This window comes from Aethalodelphis obliquidens, unplaced genomic scaffold, assembly GCF_003676395.1.
Source record: "Aethalodelphis obliquidens isolate GAN/ISIS:26980383/991018 unplaced genomic scaffold, ASM367639v1 scaffold66, whole genome shotgun sequence".
In the NCBI taxonomy this organism is placed as follows: domain Eukaryota; kingdom Metazoa; phylum Chordata; class Mammalia; order Artiodactyla; family Delphinidae; genus Aethalodelphis; species Aethalodelphis obliquidens.
In genome coordinates this window covers 2,276,104-2,283,418 of record NW_020838010.1, presented here as the reverse complement: position 1 = coordinate 2,283,418, position 7,315 = coordinate 2,276,104, and the positions used below count along the sequence as shown (strand labels likewise).

The 7,315-nt window shown below is 41.3% G+C and overlaps 1 pseudogene; it reads right to left on the bottom strand.

Moving 5' to 3' along the window:
- The window catches only part of LOC113610966 (glyceraldehyde-3-phosphate dehydrogenase pseudogene), a 23,988-nt pseudogene extending 17,868 nt beyond the window's left edge, over window positions 1-6,120 (bottom strand).
- Window positions 6,121-7,315: the final 1,195 nt, after the last annotated feature.

Sequence of the window (7,315 nt, the reverse complement as noted above, 5' to 3'; positions counted from 1 at the left end):
AAAAAAAAAAAAAAAAAAAAAAAAAAAGAAGGAAATCCTGCCACTTGTGACAATGTGAATGAACCTGGAGGATATTAGGCTAAATGTGAATGAACCAGTCATAGAAGGACAAATACTGCATGATTCCACTTATATGAGGTACATAAAAAGTCAAACTTGTAGAAGCAGAAAATACAGTAGTGGTTGCCAGGGGGTGGATGGTGGAGAAATGGGGAGTTGTTGTTCACTGGCTATAAAGTTTCAGCTATGTGTGCTAAATGAATAAGTTCTAGACATCTGCTGTAGTAACCATATGGTATCGTGCACTACAAAATTTGTTGAGGGCTGATCTCATGTTAAGTGTTCTTACCACACACACACTAAAGCAAACAAACAAACAAACAAACCCAAAGGAACACAAGGAAACTCTGGGAGTTGTTGGGTATGTCTATTACCTTGATTGTGGGGACGTCATCATGGATGTTTGCTTATGTCTAAACTCATTAAATTGTACATACTAAATATGTGTTGTTCTTTGTATATCAATTATACCTCAATAAAGCTGTTAAAAGTATTGTATGAATCCATTTATATGAAGTGTCCAGAATAGGTAATCTGAGAGACAGAACATAGATTAGTGGTTGGTTGCCCAAAGATAGTGAGAAGGATTTGGAGGGAATGGGGAATGACTGCTAATGGATAGAAAGTTTCTTTTTGGGGTGATGAAAATATTCTAGAATTAGATAGTGTTGATGGTTGTACAACTCTGTGGATATATACTAAAAGCCGCTGAACTGTATACCTTAAATGATTCACTTGCATGGTATGTAAATTATCTCGATAAAACTATTTAAAAATGAATTTATAAAACAGACATAACTCGCTATACTGCATTGTTTCCCAAACTTGGGAAAAACTTAGTTCTTTATTGTATCCTTCATTCTTGAAAAGGCTTTTAGGCCACTGTCCCTTAGGAATTCAGCTTAAGTTAGCAAGGAAGGCTAAAGATCATCGCTTAGCACAAAAGTTCCTTTCAATTGTGTGTCTATCTGAAAAGTCTCTCTGGCCTCAGTGTATACCCACCTCATCCTTTACACCAGGCCACTCTCCTCAGTGTATCTGGTCTCTTCCTGAGTGTTGTTAAAGACAAATATCATTGAATACAAAAACAAACAAGCTAGCTAACTAACAAAACCAAAACACTACAGAGAATTCCCAAAGTCTAGTGTTAAAAAGGACCTTGAAATGGAGTAATATAGTCTAGACAGACTCAGATGGGTAATAGATAATCCTTTGCATGAACGTATTTACATGAAAACAATTCCATAATTTCTTTTGATATGTGGTACAGCCAGTCTCCTTGCCTCATCTGGTAGTTTGCTCTATTGTGAAACCTAAATTAAGTACTGGGAATCCTCAGAGAGTATCTGAGAGAAGAACCCAGTGCCTCTAGGAAAAGGCCTGATGGATCTAAAAAAGGAAGTGGGGTGGAGAAAAGAATGGCTATTTTGGTGGAAGGGACTAGTTTATACTGAAGACCTTATAAACAGCTCTAAACAGGCAGGCAGCACTTTGGCTCTAAGACCATTACCCTAGCTTTGATAAAAAGCTTTTTTTATTGATGTGGAAAAAATGACTTTAAAGTGGAAACTCCCTAGGCAATTAATTCCTAGTTTTATCCAAGACTTTTCTTTCTGAATTTGAAATTCAGTGATTTCCTTCTGTGGTTTTATCAATGGGCCACAAGTCTGATAAGATTGCTTCCTTCCTGCACTTGGAACTCTGCCATCTCACTTGGAAGAAGTGATGTACTTGCCTTTCTGGCCTGGCTCAGAACTCAGTGGAACAAGTGGCACAGGAGATGTGTGGCCAAAAAGTGCAGAGGCAGGCCCATATGACTAGCCCAGGGGTAAACCAGAGTGGACTTGACTTGAAGTCTCTCTCTTTATCTCTGTGAATGTTGATCAGCCTGCAAATCACCTTGCTTTGCCCAGCTAGTCTGTGGGTTGAATCAAGAGCATAGCTTGGAAATAACCATGGTTTATGCATGATTCTGGGGAGTAACCCTGGGTCCAAGATAATCTAGCTTTTCTGTGGTTGGCCTTGTCATTAATACAGCTTTGGAAAATGTATTCAGCTGAGTAAATCCCATGGCGGGAGACAGCCATTATGTGGAACTCCTGAATGTAAGCGCTCTTGAGAATTTGAGCAACAGGTCAAGAAGTAAAACTCACCTCCATTGGCTCTGCCCTCTCTTCCCTCTAACCAACATCAGAAAACTACAGGGCAATGTTTCAGTTTGGGGAAATATCCCTGGTGACCTGATAGTGCTATCCTCATGTCCAAGATCAGCCTTTCGCAGAAGAAGAAGGAGGTCTCCTGTCCCCAAATTTCTTTATCTACCATCATGCTTATGATTCTGCCATATGAGGGCTATTCCTTTGGTTTAACCCTTATGAAAATGCAACAATCGTACAAGGGAAGAGTGACACATTAAGCCACCAACTACATTTAACACCTTCAGTGGAGTTCATTTGCTCTTTGGCAGAAGGGAAAGCAGGTCCCTGAGGAAGTAGGATAAGGAATCTAGTAGAGGGACCTTGAGCCAGGAGGCCGGATAAAGGGAATCAGGGTCAAGGAGGACAATGGTGCTGAAAGGACAGGTGGAAGGATACCAAAGACAGTCAGCCCTGCTGTACTAGGAGATGAGCACAGAGGAGACTCTTAGAAAAGGAACCCTTCAGCTTTCCTGGCTCACCCAAGAGAACTGAGTGACACAATTACAGAGAGTAGCATGGCGGCAAGAGATTTGGCAGCAAAAGAGAGCTACTTGTAATGTGGCCTCTTTGTCAGCCACTAAAAGGTAGGTGACAGCTAGCTTTTAAGCAAAAAAGGATTCGACATGTCTTTCTGTTTGTAGATATGTGGGTTTGGTTACCCCCAAAAATGAGTATGGAGAGAGAGTAGGGTAGGAGGAACAAGAATAAAGGTGCAGTGAATGTGAGTGGGGAGTGGGAGTGTTGGAGGGATGGCAAGCTCCGTGACATCAAAGACCTTGTCTGGGGCCCTCTGAGAAATGTGTTGCTTTTTTTTTTTTTCTCCTTTGTCCTTCCCTTCTTTCCTCTCCATTATTTGTCTCCTCTCTTGCTCCCATTCCTTCCTCTCCCTGACTTCTCCCCTGACTGGGTTTCAAGGAAGCCAGTGGTCTTCTTTAGTCTTCCTTTGCCTCTGGCTCCATCCCAGTCCCAGCTGGGGTCCCTCAGAACCAAAGAGGCTGCTGGCAGACATTGTTTTCACAAATCAAGTCACATATTGTGCCCAAAGTCTACATACACGGTGTTCATTATCAGCTCATCAGTTAATGGTGAGCAGCTGTATGCTTTGTGTGTTTTTCCAGAGCTGCACAGGGAGCCCTGGTATCTGCTCACTGGTTTGGGCTCTGGTTTCCAGTGGAGTTGGAGGGAATAATTTGTTTTGGCTGTGGGTGATCTGTTACAATAGAATTTCTCTGCTTCTCCTTGGTATCCAGACTATTCCCTATTACCCTGTCTGATAGGCTATAAGAACTTCTCCAGCACAGGGTGGAGTTTTTTTTTTTTTTTTTTTTGCAGTACGTGGGCCTCTCACAGTTGTGGCCCAGGGAAGCCCCAGGGTGGAGCTTTGATAGCAATACAAACAAAGAAGATGACAGCACAGAAGGAATCTCACCTTACTCAGCAGCCCTTCCTCCTTTCTCAGTAGTGACCTCCTTTTCCCACTCCCCATCATACTAGGCTGGTGTGGGATAGGAGTGAGGTAGTGTTTTTGTATCAGGAGTTACCTCCTTACAGATTATGGAAGTTTAGGAGAACCATGCCTTTCTTTGCACCCAAAGGGCTGCTGTGAAGGGGAGGTAGGGAACAGGACTCCCTATCTCTAACCTTTTCTCTCCCCTCCTGGAGATTGGAGTAATAGGTAGAAAACACTTTGTCATAGATGCTTCAAAAGTCAGGTATTTCCCACAGGCTCAAAGGGACTCTGAGTCTTCTAGGCTCAGTTGACCTCTTTCATCCAGAGTTCTGCTGCTGCTGAAATTTACCGGGCATGAATAGAAGGAAAGGGCCGGGGAGTCTGTTGGCCCCCCTGAACTAAGCAGAGTCCTAGTGGTTAAAGAAGTCAGAAAGAGGTAGTGGGGTCAGTGCATGAGGGTAAAGAGGCCATTCTGAGAGTTCCCCAGAAAGTTTAGTGGTCTCCAAATTCTACATGTACTACTTCAGCTTCCTGTGCATACGGTAGATGCTCAAGAAATGCTTACTGACTTCAAAGGGAAAGGAAGTCACATTTTTTGAAGCCATTGGCTAGCTTTCATTAAGCTCATACACATTTCTTGGAGAGGGGCTAGAAACATAGATCTGTATTGATCTTCAGGACTTCCCAAATCATTGTATTGGACCTACAACTATGACACATGTTGGGAGAAAATACCCTTTTGGCAAAAGCCAGCACCATCTGTAACATGCATTAAGTTTTTCTTTTTTCTTTTTTTTTTTGCGGTACACGGGCCTCTCACTGTTGTGGCCTCTCCTGTTGCGGAGCACAGGCTCCGGACGCGCAGGCTCAGCGTCCATGGCTCACGGGCCCAGCTGCTCTGTGGGATGTGGAATCTTCCTGGACTGGGGCACGAACGCGTGTCGCCTGCATCGGCAGGCAGACTGTCAACCACTGCGCCACCAGGAAGCCCCATGCATTAAATTTAAATGACTGATGGAGAGTTTGAGATTCAGAGAGGTGAAGTGACTTATCGAGCTTCTATAGTAGGATGAGGAGGAAGGTAAGAACATAACTCAAATATTCTAACTCTCGTTATACTAAGAGATTAATTTTCATTCCCCTGGTTACAATAGTGAGAAAGGAAATTCCATTTGTTCAATAGTTCTGCATACTACTAATATAAAGACGGTCAATTCACCATAAGCAGGAATAGGGAAGTAGCATTATGGTGACTCATCAGATGCAAAATGCCCGCCCCCCACCCCTGACTAAATGGTATTTCCAAGAACTTCATATAGAGTGTGACAATGCTAACTTTGCATATGTTTATGATTAAGATCCTGCAACATCTCATCTCTTGTATATTTCCATGGCACATTTCCCTTTGAATACAAGTATCTTTTTCATTTTATGAAATGCTAAGTACTACAATGTTTCCTTCTGCATATTCATTTTCTTTCTGAAAACAATTTTTGGTTCATATATGAACACTTTATTTGTGACAGAGGTTACATCTGCATTGCAAGGGAAGAACGTTCTTTGTCAATTAATGATGCTTGGTCAACTGGATATCCACATAGTGTAAAAAAAAAAAAGTGAATCTTGCCTTCTATTTTGCAGATACACGAAAGTTCACCCCATGTGGGTTAATAAAAGAGTGTATTTATGATCTTGTGGGTAGGCAGTGAACATGTAGAGTACATTTACCAACAGCTGTTTTAATACCCTTGTCTACTAATTCTCTTATCTGTGCATTTTTAAGACTGTTTATATTGATTGATTTTCCTCCTCATTATGAGTTGTATTCTCCTGCTCCTTTCCATGCCTGGTACTTTCTGACTGGATGCCAGACATTGTGAATTTTACATTGTTGGGTGCTGGACTTTTTTTAATTCCTTTTTTTTGAAAGACTTGATCTCAGACACAATTAAGATACTTGGAAACAGCTCGATCAGTTTGAGGTTTGCTTTTAAGAGTTTTTAGGTGATACCAGAAGCTACCAAAATATTTTGGTCTGGGGCTAATTTGTCCTCTCTACTGAGATAATATCCTTCTGTGTACTTTATCTGATGTCCCATTTATTAGGACATTTCTTGACTTTGGCTTTTGGGAATGTGAACTCTCAACAGCTCTGTTTGAGCTCCAAGAATTGGTCTGCCTGCTCCTTTCTGATGGTCTGAGGGTAGTTTCCTCACAATACATGATCAGAACTCACTGGAAAACTGGAAAGGGAAACTTCTGGGTGTCTCCAGAGCTCTTACTCTGTATAGACTCCTCCTCTCTATTACTCTGCCCTGCATATTCTAACACCTTGGCCTCCTCAAATCCTCCATCCTGTCTCCTCAACTTAGTGAGAATACCAGACTCTTTCCGGTTTCTCACTTCCTGCATTATGTCCTGGAAATTCTTTCCCAGAAGGAAGCTAGGGCAATTGTAGGGCTCACCTTATTTGTTTCCCTTCTCTCAGGGATCCTGTGAGGCCTTGTTGTCCAATGTTTAAAAATCACTGTTTTATTTCTCTGTTTTTTTCCAGTTTCATTTAGAAATAATTGACATACATTACTGTATAAGTTTAAGGCATACAGCATGTTGGTTTGATTTACATATACTGTGAAATGATTACCACAATAGGTTCAGCTAACATCTATCTTCTCATATAGATATAATAAAAAGCAAAGAAAGAAAAAAAGAAAACAAATAATTTTTCCTTATCATGAGAACTCAGGACTTACCCTCTTAAATTTCCTATATATCATACAGCAGTGTTAGCTATAGTCATCACATTGTATATTACATCCCTAGTACTTATTTATTTTTTAATTTTTATTTTTTTTGCGGTACGCGGGCCTCTCACTGTTGTGGCCTCTCCCGTTACGGAGCACAGGCTCCGGACGCGCAGGCTCAGCAGCCATGGCTCAGAGGCCCAGCCGCTCTGCGGCATGTGGGATCTTCCCGGACCGGGGCACGAACCCGTGTCCCCTGCAAACGGCAGGCGGACTCTCAACCACTGCACCACCAGGGAAGCCCTAGTACTTATTTATTTTGTAACTAGAAGTTTGTACTTTTTGACCACTTCCTCCAATTCCCCCTATGTCTCTGGTAACCACAAATCTGATCTCTTTTTCTATGAGTTTTTTTTAAAAGATTCTACATGTAAGTGAGATCATACAGTATTTGTCTTTTTCTGTCTGACTTACTTCATTTAGTATAATGCCTTCAAGGTCTGCCCATGTTGCAAATGGTAAGATTTCATTCTTTTTTATGGCTAAGTAATATTCCATTGTATATTTTTTAAAATCACACTTCTTTATTCATTCATCTATTCATGGGTATTTAGGTTGCTTCCGTATCTTGGCTATTATAAATAATGCTGCCATAAATATGGGGGTGCAGATATATTTTTGATTTTGTGTTTTCATTTCCTTTGGATATATTCCAGAAGTGGAATTGCTGGATCACATGGTAGTTCTATTTTTAATTTTTTGAGGATCCTCCATACTATTTTTCATAGCGGCTGTACCAATTTACAATCCCACTAACTGTGCTCAAGAATTCCCTTTTTTCCACATCCACACCAGCATCTTTT